The sequence below is a fragment of the Pan troglodytes genome, chromosome 1, assembly GCF_028858775.2.
Source record: "Pan troglodytes isolate AG18354 chromosome 1, NHGRI_mPanTro3-v2.0_pri, whole genome shotgun sequence".
Classification (NCBI taxonomy): domain Eukaryota; kingdom Metazoa; phylum Chordata; class Mammalia; order Primates; family Hominidae; genus Pan; species Pan troglodytes.
This window is the reverse complement of record NC_072398.2, coordinates 77,922,918-77,940,237: the sequence shown is the minus strand read 5'-3', so window position 1 is coordinate 77,940,237 and position 17,320 is coordinate 77,922,918. Positions and strand designations below refer to the sequence as shown.

General features: G+C 37.9%; 1 long non-coding RNA gene across 2 annotated transcripts in view; it reads right to left on the bottom strand.

The window, feature by feature from the left end:
• Positions 1-17,320, bottom strand: part of LOC112206015 (uncharacterized) — a 133,763-nt gene that overhangs the window by 48,812 nt on the left and 67,631 nt on the right. For both annotated transcript variants that reach the window (XR_010151825.1, XR_002940137.2), the window contains exon 3: positions 443-527. This is a non-coding gene — a long non-coding RNA (uncharacterized LOC112206015). The remainder of the gene's footprint in view (positions 1-442; positions 528-17,320) is intronic.

Sequence of the window (17,320 nt, the reverse complement as noted above, 5' to 3'; positions counted from 1 at the left end):
GGGAACCGCACTTTTGTTTCTACATACTTTTGCATTGTTTGAGTTTTTTCATTGAAGACATTTTCATACATGACTTGTTTTATATGTAAGAAAATAATTTTTTAAATAGGTACCATTTAGTCTAGAAAGCACCTACAAGATGCCTGATTGGTGAAACTTGTGAAGACAAGAGAAAAATGAAAGATTTTGTGTATGAATTTTAGTCTCAACTGCAAAATATTTTTCTGCTTTCTCAATGACACTACTTTGTCCTGTGTGTCATGTTACCACTCCCTGTGTTCAGATGACTGTGTTTGTGCATTATATAACAATATTAATTGTGCTATTGCCAGAGAGGGCTGTGACTAATGAGGTATATACTAATTAGAATGCACTTTACCAGAATACACAGTTGTGGATAAGCCAACAAAAGTTTGAGCGCAGGTTGTGAACTTCTCCTTACCTTTCCTGAAAACAACATGAATTGTCATCTTCCAGTCACCATTCTCAAAGTTCAAAGGGAGCTCAAAGATCTCAGCTGCTTTGCCCTGTACATGAGAAAGGGAAGAATAATGGAATCGCAAAAGTCCCCAGGTAATGCATGTAATTTTTTCATAATGCATCACCCAGATCAATGCTGAGATCTGGAAAGAGAGGACCATAGGTTGTGATAATGCCCTGCCACCTCCCCATCTATCCTCAACTCTGCTGCAAGTCTGGCCATAGCACGCCCCGCTCAAAACCCTTCAAAGACTTCTCATCACCTTTTGGATAATGCCCAAGCTCAAGAGCAAATGAGGCCCTCTACCATCTGGCTCTACTCTTTCTCATTTTTACCTCTTCCTTGCTCCCTCTTAGTACTCTGGTAGTATTGGACTGGTGATATTTCCTAAACTCATACCATAATGATCCTCACCTCTTTGCTCCAATTCCTGCTGTTCCCCTGGTCACAGATACCTTCCATCACCCCACACACATCTCTACCACCATAGCCTTGGGCAACTCCTGCTCCTTGTTATTTATCTTTATTCTTTCTGCACAGTGGCTTTTCCTGGGGACCATTGTCTTCATTCCTCTTTGCCTATACCTATCCTTACATATACATGTTGAAATGATTGCTACAGTCAAGGCAATTAATATATCCATCATCTCACCCTTCCCTAATTGGTGTGTGTGTGTATGGTAAGAGCACCAAAAATCTACTCTCTTAGCAAATTCCTAGTATACAATACAATGATATCTGCAAGAGGCAGGCAAATGCCTAGGCAGACAGGGGCAGGTCCCTGGTGAAACCCCACCTTCAAGCCAAAGACAGTTTAAAGCCTGAAAGCCAAGCTACAAGTCAAATCCACAGACTGGATTGAGAACCTCTCTTCCCATTTGGTACACTTTCCTCTGAATGATCCCTACATTTCACCTATTTTATATATACCTACCCTTCCCTAATTGGTTTTTTATACTGCCATGCCCACTGAGTTGTGCCTTTGTTTTAACCTTTTTTGCATACTCACAAACCAATCACCACTCCCCCATTCTGAGCCCATAAAAGCCCCGGACCCAGCCACACTGAAGGGGAGACCACCCAACTTCATGTGGTGGACCACCCTCATGGCCCCTCTTTGCTGAGAGCTGTTCTGTCACTTAATAAAGCTCTTCTCTGCCCTTCTCACCCTTCAATTGTCAGTGTAACCTCACTTCTCTTGGATGCAGGACAAGAACACAAGAATTGCTGAACATAGGTATGAGCTGTAACACAGGTGGGCTGGGGCACTCTTGGGCCAGTCATGGGGTGAGCTAGTGTGCAAATGGGCAGAGTACCTCCTGCAGCAGGCCTGGGGCTGAGCGAGGCCCAGTTTGGGGCATCGCCAGCCAGACACTTCCAGCTGGCAAAAGTGACAGAAAAATCCTGTATCAGCAACACTATTAACTATAGTCCACATGCTGCATATCAGACCTCTAGATTTATTCATCTGACAAAACTGCAACTTTCTTTCTTTTTATCTACATCTCCTGATCTCCCCCTACCTCTGGTAACCACCTTTCTACTCTGTTTATGTGTATTCAGCATTTTTTAAGATGCTGCATATAAGAAAGATGTGGAATACTTTTTTTTTCTGTGGCTTATTTCACTTAGCGTAATGTCCTCTAGGATCATCATGTTGCAAATGGCAGGATCTCCTTCCTTTCTAAGGCTGAATAATATTCCTGTGTGTGTGTGTGTGTGTGTGTGTGTGTGTGTGTGTGTAGAAACCAGCCCTTTCAAAAGATTCCATGCGTGATTTCAACCAACTGCCTGACTGATAAGAGATCACTGATGACCACGGAGTGGTTCTGGCCAGTCTGCAGAGAATGCACAGTGAGGATTTTGTGTCCTCTGCTTCACCTTTTGACATCAGAGGGCCAAAAACACCACCCTTGGGTCATGCTGATCCTGCCATTTTTTGAACATGGGTCCCGTGAAGGAAGATGAAGCTCAGATGTGCACATAAATGTTTCTCATTTCATAAATACTCATGATTCCTCCTATAGCATATTGAATTTGCATATTTAGCCACCCTGCTCAACATAAATTCATGTTCCCTTTGCCCCACCTCCACACCCCTCCCCCCAAAAAGTGCCTGCTTCCAGCTTCTGGCCAGAGGCCATGCTTCCCAGCTGTCAGAAGGGCCACCCTTCAGGCTATAATCATTTATGAGAAATAAAGCTCTCCTTCACAAATTTATGAACCTTGTCATTCTTCAACTGACACTAGTATATCATGATCCACCAAGCTTAAAATCTTACAAATAACCTTTATTGTCTCTGTGTCCTTAGCTATTTGTAGTTATTAGGTCACCAAGATCTGAAAATAGACACATCTATGGGAATAGAAGAGGCAAGGTCAAACCACAAGATATCTATATTCTTCCTGAATTCCTATGTGAGCATGTATGCACATGCACTCATGGACATGCACATGAATGCACACACACACACGCAGATTTGAACATGAAATACATTGGGCTTAAAGTAAATAAGTTACTCCTGTTGGCAACCTGTTCTTGTTCCCACTTTAAAGTAAGACTCAGCTATTCCCTAAAAGTACATCCGATTCTATGAAATGTTAGCAAATCATTCCAATTTTTCTATAGGAAGACAAAAGAATACACCTGACAACAAAAACATTAATAAAAAATCCTCATTAGATCTCTGTTTCCTCTCAAGGTTCTTCTCAGATGACTTGTCACCCCCACCCTTTTATCAACCCTTCCTCCCCAGAGCTTCTCCATCCTTGATTTCAAACTAACTGCCTATTCAGAGCAAGGTCAAAGAATTATTTTATGGCCTATTTCAGGGAAGAAAGACAGCAAGAAAGTCAAGGAGTACTTTCTGCTTGTGCTGTTTTCTCAAATGCCAAGCTGTCATATTTTGAAGCAATGTATCCTCAATCCCATCACCACCAAGCTTCCACTCTTTTCTCATTAGAACAATTCAGTTATCTCTGGCTTTTCCAACTCAGTACCCTAACATCTATTATCTCAGTTAACAAAAGATTATCCTTTGAAAATATCTGGGAATAGTCCACACAACTACTTTTCCTCATGTGTCATAATTGTTTGTCCTGTGACAGGTACATCCAGTACAGGCTTGAAAGGTAAAAGAAGCCATAAAGAAGCATCTGCAATCAGAAAGAGGTTGTAGAAAAGAAGAAAAAGTCAGTTATTTTGCTTTCTCTACAGTTAGAGCCAAGAAAGCTATATTTAGAAAATTGGATTTTATTCTAAAATTTGGAGATTTTTCCCACATGTCTTCTCTGGATAGATTATAATTCTATACCCCTATCTCAAAACTTTTAACATATGCAGAATAACAGGTATTTGCATTCCTCTTAAATATCTGGTTGTGACAAAGCTTGTTGTTGATCAGACTCCGTTTCACTCATACATATTATAATGGTTTTGTTTTATAAATGTGTTACACACAACCAAAATGTGATTGCTTCAAAATATTTATAAAACATTGAGGAAATTCAGGATGTACCACCCCAATATAACTGTAGGAGACCAGACTATGCCACCTTAAGAATGCCTCTTTGGCACAAAAAATTACTTAAAGTTGATTATTTTGAGAAACAGCAGACAGAAGAGAAGCTTTGAAAACAGAAGTTATTATTTTGTAAGGAAAATTTATATCTATAAAGGAAATCTTCATTTGTAAGGGTATCTCCCTCTCTGTACCAGGAAGAGAAGGATTACTTAATCATTAGAAATTCTTATCAGTGGAAAAGTCATCAGCAAAAATCTGCATAATAAACCTTGTTCTTGTTTAACAGGCTTTTCTTGGCATAATTTTTTTCTTGTCATAACTGAGTCTCTCTCACATACTTCTTTGTATCAGGGAACCATGGTATTTAAGCTCGAAGTCAAAGCCACCTGTTTCAGATCTACTCCAGAGAACTCCTCATTTTTCCCTGAAAACGTATAGATAAGATATACATGTGATTAAATTTCTGTTTGTTTTTCTCTTATTAATCTGTCTTTTATTACAAAGGTCTGTCCCAACTAAGAACTCATGCAGGGTAGAGAGAAAATCGTGTTTCTTCACCTACAGCTCATTAAATGACTCAAAACAATGTTTAAATAGGAAACCAATGGGGTGTTTAAGCAGGGAAGTAGCAAAAATTGATTTAACAGTATAGGAAAATACTTTTACCTTCAAGGCAGAGAATTTATTATAAATGGGAAAGACTACAAACAAGAACACCAGTTGAAAAGCCACTGCAACAATCTAGGCCTGATTTCAATAATTCAGAACATATGACAATTTTGACAAGAACATGGCTGAAGTGTCCCTTTATTTTATCTATAAAAGGGATATTTCATGAACACTTAGCACTATAAACAAAATTGTAAGAGAAAGCTTAAACTATTATACAACACAAAATATTTTAAATACCGTGGAAGCAATCACATTCCCACAATTAATGTACTAGTTATAAACTATTACGTGCTTTTGAAAGTATGTTCTTGAAAGACTTTCACTGGGAAAGCACTTGTTCAGTAGTTCAAGTATGTGCAATACCTGGCACACAATATGTACTCAATAAATATTTACTAAATAAATCCATACACTCATCATTTCTTTAAAAATAGCACCCCATTCAGATATCACACCAATTTACTGGCTTTACCACCTCCACCTACCACCCTGCCTCCAGTTACTATGGAAAAAAAGTCTTTTATCCATAACATATTCTCATAGAATATGAGCTACAATCCTAGTATATAAATATTTTAAAATAGACCAGAAATTGTCTTTGACTTATAAAATTAAACAACATAATTTTAAATCACACAAAATATAGTAGGATTAAAGTTATGAATGTATCTACAGAGAAGCCAGCAAAAATTCAAGTTGTTTGTTTTCCTAAACATTAGTCATATTGGAAATGTGTTGTGTTAAAAGACAAAATTACAACAAATCTAGTTTTACAGGCGTTAATTGGCCTTTATTTGTGACTTTAGAATTGAACAGCAGTTCAGTCCAAAAATGGCTCAGAATGTTCCACCCCACCAAATGTGTAGGTTATATTTGTAACTAGAGAAAAGGAAGTGACATACAGAAAACTGCACTGAGGTACAGAGATAGCCCAATTGGTTATAGTTCACATCTGTCTTATTTGAACATGGTTTGAAGAATTGGCCGTCTGTGATTGGCTGAGATTCTGTTCCTAAGTTACGTTTTCAGTTTGTTTAAGTGCTGAGTTGGGCTGCATTTAGGAACTCACACATAGGCCTCCTTGGGCCCACTTTTAGTTTGTTTTAACAGTTGTTCATGTGATTTAATGGATTTGATTAAATACAGTAAAGAACTTCCTGGTGGTGAGGACAGGTAAAAGAATGAGTGATAAAGAGAAATTCAGCATCTCCCTCTCTAGGAAGCTTTATAAACACACTAACTCCTGATAAGTCTCGGTAAATTTCTATGTAAAAGTCATAATGTCATGGGTATAGTTTGAGCTAAAATTTACTTCTGCTAACTATAACTTCTGTTTTTAAGTTTGCAGAGTAAATAAATTAAGTGAACAATATTTCAATGGGGGAACTTAGACTACTGAAGAAAACAAAATGCAATCTGGTACTATTTTAACATAAAATCCGTACAATTAAGAAATATAACAATTATAAATAATTACTTCTTTGCAAAGAAAGTGCTCCCGAAGGTCCTCACCACACCTGAAAGTAATCATACTGCATTTATTTTTAAATAAATCATTATTCAAAGCTTTCACTAATTTTCACTGACATCCTAAAACGTAAATACTAGTCAGTCTCTTTACATTTTGTTTGTTTGTTTGAGATAGACTCTTGCTCGGTTGCCCAGGCTGGAATGTAGTGGTGTAATCTCAGCTCACTGCAACCTCCACCTCCCAGGTTCAAGCAATTCTCCTGCCTCAGCCTCCCAAGTAGCTAGGACTACAGGCACACACCACCACACTGGGCAAAATTTTATATTTTTAGTAGAGACAGTGTTTCACCATGTGGGCCAGGCTGATCTTGAACTCCTGGCCTCAAGTGATCCTCCCGCCTTGGCCTCCCAAAGTGCTGGGATTATAGGCATGAGCCACCACACCTGAATAATTTTTGTATTTTTAGTAGAAACGGGGTTTCGCCATGTTGGCCATACTGGAGTCTCTTTACAGTAAATTCAAAAAGTATCATAAAATAAAACTAGTTTACATTAGAAACTGTAAAAAAGCATGTAAGCAAGTCAGAGTACTGGCTACTAGAAAGTAATTTCAAATACTAGCTATTTAAAGGACCAGGCACCATTGAAAAGGATTGATGCAATATAAAGAGACAGGTGAGATTTAAAAGGATAGACTACATTTTAAAAGTTGGTCTTTGAAATGCATAGCTCTGAGTGAGAAAAGTAAAGGCAAAAAGAAGGAAGACAAGCCCTGTGGCAATTTGGCAGTGAAGGGAGCAAGAAGAAAAAAAGGAAGAAAAAAATTAGGGTCCTATAAGACAAAAAAAGAACCATAAAATTGGAGGATTCAAAACCCTTCCCCAATCATCATCGTTAAAACAAACAAACAAAAGGAAAACTGTTAAATATCTGAACTTTTCTACTTTTTCAGAAGAGGGCACCACTAAATAAGGAATCTGGTAAAATATCCTAATTTCATAAAAACAAATAAAGATAAGCTATGTCCAGAGAGATAGGAGAGAGATGAAAACAAGAAAGGAAGGAAGGAAGGAAGGAGGGAAGGAGGGAGGGAGGGAGGGCGGGCGGGCAGGAAGGGAAGGGGAGGGGAGGGAGGGAGGAAGGAATCAAAAGGTTTTCTAGAGATCCACTGGGAGAATTCTGTTTATACCTCATTGGTCAGAGTGGAGATTGCATGGTGACTTCTAAGTACAAGGGCATCTGAAATAATGATAAATAATTTTTCCCAGCCTATAGTGGAAGGTAAAAAGAGAAAAGTGAACTTGGAAACTTTTGGGTAGCCAATAAACAGTATGTGTCATACCTCTTCTGTAACTGAAATATATTACTTCCATGCTCACACTTTATTAGTAATTTAGCTAAATGTAAAAGTATAAGCTGAAAATTATACTACCTTAGACTTTTAAAGTCATTGCCCCATTGCCTTCGAGCTTCAATATTGTTAAAAGCCCATTGTTCATTCTACTTCCTGTCCTTTATATGCGACTTGTATTTCCTTTTCTGAAAGGTTGTGGAATCTCTATCTCTGGGGTTCTGAAATTTCTTGGTGAAGTGCCCTGGTTTTGAGTCCTTTTTATATTATCAGGTCTGGAACTTTACCAGTTCAATTTCCACAAAGATCAAACCTCCAGTCTCCAACCAGGATGAAGGAAGGTCAGTCTCATAGTTGTTTGCAGAATGGGGATGAGAAATATCCATTTCATAAAAAGACTTTCAACGAATTCCTCTGTTATGTCCCATTACCAACATCTTTGCAGTTCCTGATGCCTCCAATCACTCACTAAGCTATCTTAAAATCATCTGGCATGCATTCACTTTTTTCATGATAGCATCCCATTTGCAAGCCCTTGGTGTTAGCGTTCTCTTTTCTGATAATTCATCAACTCACTTCTCATCTTCAAATAGTGTGTTGACATTTCTTCTCACTGTAATCCCAATCTCTTACTTCATTTATCCTCTAAGTTTATGCCTTTTAAAATACTCTTTCATGAGATTTCAAGAGGAAGCAGAGGAAAATGTGTCTTCAGTCCACCATATTTAATCTGAAGTTCTCTCAATTTCAGCTGTAGTGTAAAGAATGAATTGGTAGGGGAAGAGCTAGAAGTGGTTGGAGTGGGAAGGCGGTGGTGGGTCAAGACTGAGAGGGAGGAGACAATCAAGACTTCTAGTAAGAAGTGGTGAGTATCTGAACCATGATAGTAGCAGGAAAAATAGAGATAAGAGGACACATTTGAGACAAACTAAATTGATAGAAGCAACTGGAGTTGATAAGTGTCGTAAAGAAGTCCAAGAGGTACAGCACATAAGAGGAATTTCTGTAGGTTACATTTCAATAGTAGCAACAGTGAGCTTTAACTCCTGGCTGGGGTAATCAGAAAAAAATGGGTGAAATTTGATAGATGGGGATGGAGGCAGGGCATTCTAAGTTAGATGATTAATCATGAGCATTTATTTGTAACAAGTGTTTTGTGAAGACTAGAACTTAGAATGTTCTGAAATAGAAAAACTTTTATTTTGACAAGCACAATTAGTGTGTGTCTTCCTGAGTGGGGAACTGTGATTTGCCTTTTGGGCATATCTTCCCTTTGTTCCCTTTGTTCATTCCTCTATCATTTCAGTAATGACCATGTAAGGCAAGTGCTCAGACATTTTACTTAGGCAAGCCTGAAATCAGAGAATCAACCCAAATGTCGATGGTTTATTGATCATGGGCTAACAATAAGTGTTGTGTTTGTGCTATTGTTTTAAGTTATATGTTCTCATGATTCAAAAAAAAATTTAAGTGAAAAAAATCTTACTTTCACTCCCAGCCTCTATCTGCCTAAACACTGCCTTCTTCTTTTCAGTTCCCACCCCCTGATCCTCTCAAGTGTCCATTCTTACTAATTTCTTGAATATTTTTCAGATTTATGCAGATATGAGAAAAATAAATTGTATTTTCCTGTTTACACAAAGCATAGCATTGTGTATATGCTGTTCTGTATCTTACTTATTTAATGATATACCTTGACAACTAATATATAGAGAGCTGTGTCATTCTTTTCAAAGCTACATGTTACTCAATCATAGAGATGTACCATAAGATATGGAACCAATATTCTATTGATGGACATTTTGTTAGTTTTTGGAGCGTTGATGGAAAATTCCCCTCTGCTCTCTGAAGATTTGCTAAAAATCTACTGACAAAAGGCATATTAATAGAAGAAAATGTACACAAATTTATTAACTTCCACAGGAGTTGGGGTAAAAAATCACATGATTATCCCAGCATGCAATGGGGTACAGATGCTTATATACCCCTTCCTTAGGTGACAGGGAGATGAGAAAGTGTAGATTGATTTTAGGGTGACTATGAAATGATCTCTAGGGGACCCAACGGGCTTGAAGAACATACAATGGCCTGGAATAAAGTATGTTGGGCCCTCAGCGCAAACAATGGCTTATGACAAGTCTGTCTAGGTGTGTTGACAGAATTCTTTCTTCCTGCAGTATGAGTTCAGTTAATGAAAACTCAGGGAAGGTACCAAAGGTAATTGATTTCTTCTTTGGCAAGTCTAGACTTTAGGCAAATAAGGGAACTGCAGAGAACAACTTCACCCTGTTTTTTGGGAGAGTTTTGGGGGATACAGAGGATTGAGATACAGGAAGAAAGGGAAGGTCAGAGAGATCCTGAGTCGTCTTCTTCAGTTCAGCATGTTAAAGTGCCATATTTTGGGGTATTGGTTTCTAAGTCCCAAAATTTGCAATCTTATTTGGCTTCAGTGAATAACCTTACACATGAACCAGTTCACACACATTCAACTGTATTTGTAAAAAGCAAATATTTTAAGGAATAAAAATTGAGTGTTTTAGCAAAACTATAATCATGCAGACCCAGTAAAATGTTTAGCCTTGTTTTTCTATTTTTTCATAAATCTGGAGCTAGACCAATGTATGCTTAAAACCAGTTTTTGAGTAACTTCTGTGAGTTTGTGTTTACTTATAATTTAACTTCCAGGATACTAAAGTAGAATTGAGAGCACAGCTAAAGAAATATGCAGGAAGTCCTCTGAGAGAAGAACGGGGTAGAATGATATTGGCCTTGGCAGCACAATATGCCCCAACTGTTGGAGTCACCCACATGGTGTTGAGGCTTTCTAACTCCAACTTTGGGATATCTCTACTGTCATTCTAACAGTCTACCAGTTTTTTGTTTTGCTTCACTTTGTTTTGTAGAGATGGGGTCTCACTATGTTGCCCAGGGTGGTCTCAAACTCCTGAACTCAAGCAATCCTCCTGCCTAAGCCTCCCAAACTGCTAGAATTACAGGCATGAGCCACTGTGCCTGGTGTACTGTTATTCTATTATATTCTCATCCTATTAACCTATTATTATGTTCTGCCCTGACCATACAGACCAAAGATATTCTTTATGAGAATGGATTTTCCCTGAAGAATATTAAATTCTCATTATCAGCTGAATGGAGAATGGGATAATCCTCAGGCAGCACATGAGGTGGACATTGGTGAACTTGATCTCTGCGTTTTGCAGGCAATTTGGCCTTCGCTTCAAGGTTGGTGCCTCCTAGAAGCTAAGCAAAAAGTTGGTGAGAGACTCTAAGGTCTAATTTAAGTATATGGGCTATAAGAGAAGCCAATTCTGGGCTGGGCACCGTGGCTCATGCCTGTAATCCCAGCACTTTGGGAGACCGAGGCAGGTGGATCACCTGAGGTCAGGAGTTTGAGACCAGCCTGGCCTACATGGTGAAACCCGCCTCTACTAAAAATACAAAAATTAGCTGGGAGTGGTGGCATGTGCCTGTAACTCCAGCTACTCAGGAGGCTGAGGCAGGAGAATCACTTGAACCTGGGAGGCCAAGGTTGCAGTGAGCTGAGTTCATGCCTTTGCACTCCAGCCTGGGCAACAGAGCAAGACTCCGACTCAAAAAAAAAAAAGCAACTCTGGCCAGGCACAGTGACTCAAGCCTGTAATCCCAACACTGAAGCAGAAGGGTTGCTTGAGACCAGGAGTTCAAGACCAGCCTAGGCAACATGGGGAGACCTTGTATCTACAAATAATTTTTATTTAATTAGCCAGGCAGTGTGGCATGTGCCTGTGGTCCTAGCTACTGAGGAAGCTGAGGTTGGAGGATCACTTGAGCCTAGGAGGTCAAGGCTGCAATAAGTTGTGATGGCTCCATTGCACTCCAGCCTAGGCAACAGAGTGAGTCTTGTCTCCAAAAAAAAAAAAAAAAAAAAAAGAGAGAGAGAGAGAAGCCATTCTACCAATTATTGTATCAACTGTTAAGTTACTCTCTGATTGTACTGCTACCTCCAAGTTTTTCTTAATTCATAGCATTGACTAGTAATCAAGGAAATACAACTTAAAACCACAATAAAATATATTTTCACATCTTAAAATCAGCAAATAAATTATAAAAGTCTGACAATATCATGTATCAGATAGAATGAGGAACAAAAAGAATCCTTCACAGTTGCAGGGAGCATAAATTGGTACTAACATTTTAAAGAACAATTTATCACCATCTAGTAATGTTGAAAATATGCATATTCAACAACCTAGCCATTCCACAGCTGGGCATGTACTCTGGAGAAACTCTTGAATGGGTGTACAAGTAAACAAGCACAAGAATGTTTTTGTATTGTTTGTATTAGAAAAAATGGAGAGAATATAAATATCAATGGGAAAGAGCTAAATGAATTCTAATATATCTATATAAGAGAGTTTTTCACATAATAAGAATAAAATAAAGTTGCTTAAATTAGAAAATAGATCTCACAAAAACAACGAGCAAAAAAGCAAGCTGAACAATGCATATACCTCAATAAATTGTTGTAATAATATAATGTCTTGATTCATACATAGGACTTTGAATTTTCCTCTGTTAATTAGAACTAATTCTGGAGGCAAATACTCCTGCTCCCAATCCCCATGCTGGGAGATGATGGGTGGAAGCATGAAGGAAGAAAAATAATCCCGGCTGTTACATAAGCTCTCATTTATTTAATTACTTGGATTAACATCCCACAACCTACTCCTCTTCCAACGGTGATTAAGAGCATGTAGTGCATAGATGGCCTAGATTTAAAACCCTCCTCCTTGTGTTTTCAGCATTTTACTTAATTATTCTGGGTATCAACTTTCTCACTCAAAAAATGCAGCTAACAAGATTTACTTTTCACAAGATTGTGATAACAAGCAACTTAATCTACGTAAAACTTAGTGCCTGGTAAATAAGAAGTACTACGTAAATGGTAGGGGTTATGGAGCCTCTCACAGTTTCTACTGATAAGAAAACCTCCCATCTCTGCTCCAGGCTTCTCTCATCCGTTCTGGGGCATGGTTTCTCCTCTGGTTTGTCAAGATGCTCCCATGCAAATTCCATGTTTCAGAAACATCGTTGATATCTAGTCCATGGGTTGGTGAAGACTTCTTAGATATGATACCAAAAGCACAAACAAAAACAATAAAATGTACTTTATCAAAATTAAAACTTTTGTACTTCAGAGGAAACCATCAAGAAAGTTAAAAGACAATGCCTCAAAAAACAGAAAATATTTGCAAATCATTTATCTGATAAGAGAATTGTATCTAGAATATATAAAGAATTCTCACAGCTCAATAGGAAGATGAAATGGGCAAAGGATCTAAATATGCATTTCTCCAAAGAAGATATACAAATGGCCAACAGGTATATTAAAAGATGGTCAGTATCATTAGCCAGATGGTAAATAATAGGAAAATGTAAACAAAACCACAATGAGATACCACCTCACATCCACTAGAAGGGGTATAACCGAAAAGAAGAGTTGGAGAGGATATGAAGAAATTGGATCCCTCCTATATTGCTGGTGAGAATAAAAAATGTTAAATGTGCTTTATAAACAGTTTGGCAGTTACTCAAAATGCCAAAGATAGAATTACCATATGACCCAGCAATCCCACTAAACATATACCCAAGATAAATGAAAACATATGTCCATACAAAAACTTGCATATGAATTTAGATAGAATTTAGATAGAAGCATTATTCATGACAGCCAGAAAGTAGAAACAACCCAAATGTCTATCAACTGATGACTAGATGAATAAAATATGATATTCATACAATAAAATACTATTGAACAATAAAAACAGAAGGAACCACTGATACACACTGTACTATGTGTGAACCTTGGAAATGTTACACTAAGTGAGACAATCCAGTCTTAAAAAAATTGTATGATTTCATTTATATACAATTTCAGAATAGGCAAATCTATAGAAATGGAAAATAAATTGGTAGTTGCCAAGGGCTGGGAGTGAGGGGAGCTTGAAGCAAAATAGAGAGAGACTGCTGACAGATACAGGAGTTTTTTGGGGGGAGGGGGTGGTGATGAAAATGTTCTAATGTTGATTGTGGTGATAATTGTACAACCTGTGAATATACTCCAAACCACTGAATTTTACATTTCAAATTGATGTAGTTTATAGTATATGAATTACATCACAAAACCGCTTTTTAAAAATCTGATGCACAGAACACTTCCCTTTCTCAGGGCTGTCATGGATTTAGTTCTTTTGTATAACTTTCTTACCACTTTAATGAGATTTTTGAAAGGGTTAGCAAATGTGCTTGCTCAGTCCACTCTTGATCCAGAAGCTTTGGAGGGATTATTTTTAAAAAGAACTGCCCCCAAAAATATAGAGGACACACAGAAGTTATGGAACTATATATGTCACACAGGAAATGCAGATGGGTTCATACAAAAAAAAAATTGAGTCATAGGCGAGGGAAGAGAAAACCAGTTTGGTTGTTATTTCTCTAAGGTATAAGGCAACTTAATGAGAGAACTTGTTGGTTTGTTATTTCTCTAAGGTGTAAGGCAACTTAATGAGAGAACTTGTTGGTTTGTTATTTCTCTAAGGTGTAAGGCAACTTAATGAGAGAACTTGTCCTCACAACTCTGTGCTTCTCAAAAAGTACCATGTGGTTTTAAGGAGTTTTCTGTTGAAATATGTAACAGAAAGTTAAAAATGAAGGAGGAGATACCAGGGCTGATATGTATATTGTTCTTATGATAATATACACAATTAAGGGAGCTTGGACTCATCCAAGAATGGTTCAGGGGGGTGACTATGGGGCCCCTAACCATGTAGAGGGTTGAAGGGGGCCAACACCCTCTTATTCTCCTATAGTAACCGGAGTATTTTCAAATCCAAATACTTCTCAGCATTTTTATGCCTATCTTAAAACTTTAATGGATGATAAGATTTCACATCTAAGACCCTAGACTCTTGCAGTTAGTGACATTACTCCTCTTTCACATGCTGCCTGAATTCCTCTCTTATCCACTAACAAGTGGTCATCTAACCTTTGTTTGATATTTACAGTGATAGGGAATTCACTACTATACAAAACAACTCACTCTATATTTGTACAGCACGGTTGGCTAGAAAGTTCTTTCTCACATTGAGACAAACTCAGTTTTTTTGTATCATTAACATATGTAATCCTAGAGAGACTTGTTTCTACCCAAAATAGGCTTGTATGACCTTTTCCGTATAGGAACCTTCTTGAAGGCAATTGTCATGGATTTTTCAATATCTCCTCTAGGCTAAGCATCAGAAGTTTCTTCAGTGGCCCCTTATGTGACATGGCTTTAAGAAGTTCATTGCCATCTTGGTTATTCTTAAATTCTCTGGTAGCTAAGCCAAGCTTATTTCCACATGCGTGAAAGATGGATGGGTGGTAAGGCCTATGGTCCTGAACTAGTAAATGAATTAACATATGTGAAAGTGTTTTTACAACTTAAAACACTTTGTAAACACAAGATACTATTAAAACATATCTCCTTCATAGAAGGCAACTTGGCAAAGCATATTAGAAACTTGCAACTCAAAATATGGTCTAAGGGTACACCTGGCATCACCTGGAAGCTTGCAAGAAACAATTTCAGGCCCACCTCATATCCATTAAATCCCACCTGCATTTTGACAAGATCTCCAAGTGTTTCATTTGCACATTAAAGTCTGAGGACCTCTGTAAACTTAAAAATATGCAAACACTTTCACTAAGCAATCCTTGTTTTTAGGTATTTATCCTGAGAAAATGATTAGGTTAAGTACACAGCATTTTTATAACAGCAAAATCTTACAAAGAAAGTTCCACTAATAGAAAATTGGCCAAGGTGCTTTACGGTTCTTCTATGAATACACCATTTGCCAGCCAAGGCTAACTCTATAAAGCAAGCTGGTTCTTCTCAGCTGGTGCTGGTACCTAGAAGATGCCTGCTCCTCAGCTGATGCATGCCACCGTGAACATAGATGTATGTTTAGTTGACACAAAAGGCCATTAATATCCCCACATCAGTTATCCCTGGAGGAGAACTAAGCCATCTGCCTCCATCATCTTTTAAGGGTTCAGTCAGTTTAAAAATTTGCTTCTATACCTAGGTATTTTCTTTTCTCTTTATGTTGGTCAGGTACAATTATTTTTAACAGGGCTTCCATCAATATCATAACTACCTAGAGAAGACATTGCAAAGATAAAATTGGAGAATTGTTAACAGGCTGTTAACAAAATGTGTACCCAACTGCCAATGAAGTGGCTTGATTTTTTTCTTTTTTTAAAATTTTTCTTTTGTATCCTTTTATTTTATTTACTTATTTTTTAGAGACACGGTCTCACTCTGTTACCCAGGCTGGCGTACAATGGCACAATCATAGCTCACTGCAGTCTCGACCTCCAGGGTCTCAAGCAATCCTCCCACCTCAGCCTTCCAAGTAGCTGAGACTACAAGTGCATGCTGCCATGCCTGACTGATTTTTTGTTTTTTGTAGAGATGAAGTCTCACTATGTTGCCCAGGCTGACCTTGAACTCCTAGGCTCAAGCAATACCCTACCCTGGCCTCCCAAACTGCTGGGATTACAGGCATGAGCCACTGTGCCTGGCCTTTTTTCATTTTAACTGAGAAATGTGTTCAGCTCTTTTGTTCCTTAGTCATTGATCATCACTTTTGTTATATCTGTTAGTCTTGTCATAGAGTTGCTGCACTTATTACACAGAGAAGGCCTTTTATCACGACCAATTTATTTTAGGAAATTTCAGGGAAAACGTTTTTCTAGAACACCTTATTTGACATTATAAAACAACTCTTCACTCTTGCACTCCAGACCTCCCTTTCCAGTTTTCTTTTTCTCCATAGTGGTCATCACCACTTGTTTTATTTTATTGATGGGCTGTCTGGCTCCCTCAACTACAAAGTAAACTCCACAAGGGCAGAGAGTTTTGTCTCTTTTATTCATTGCTGTACCTGCATCACTTAGAAAGTTTCTGGCACCTAGGAAGTGTTCAGTAAATATTTATTGAATAAGTTTATGTAAAACGTCTCAGACTCCTTAGAGAAACTGGTCTTTTGGGGTTGGAGAATAAAGCTCTTTACCTCATCAGTTAGACTCTATCTAAGGTACACAAGGGCTTGCTAGTCTCCTAAGTTAGTCTGCTAATAAATGTTAACCCTAATAACTGAAATTGTTAGCAGAGGTAATTATCCAGTTCTATATCAAGGCAAAAAGACAGCAGTGGATAGAAAGATCTTAGAAGTCCCACTAGGTTCATCCAAGCCACCATACACATAGGCAGAAAAATCAAAATAAGACATGAGTCTGGACAGGGTGAGCAATCTGGGAAAAGATGAACACAGTATGCTAGGACCCAGAAATCATCAAGTCTATGAAAACTAAGCCAGAACACAAATGTGAATTCCATAAGATCAGGAACATAATCTGTCTTGCTCATCCAGGCATGGTAATCTGCCAGAAATAGTGCTTAACTGTAAGAACTGAATATTTGTTAGATAATTAAACCATCAACTAAATGAGATTCATGCAACCTTGAAAAATGCTGCTATAGGTACACAATATTGATATACTAGAAAGTTAAAAAATCAAGTTGGAAATTAGACTATTCCATTTTTGTTTGTGTATATGTATCTATAAATAGGTGGAAGGATATACCAAAATGTCAACAGCAGTTACCTCTGGGTGGTGAGGTTAGGAGTAATCTTAACCTTGTTATTTATCCCTATATGTTCATTTGTGAATGAATATTTATTACATCATTATAAAAAGGATTTTTAAACTATCTCTATG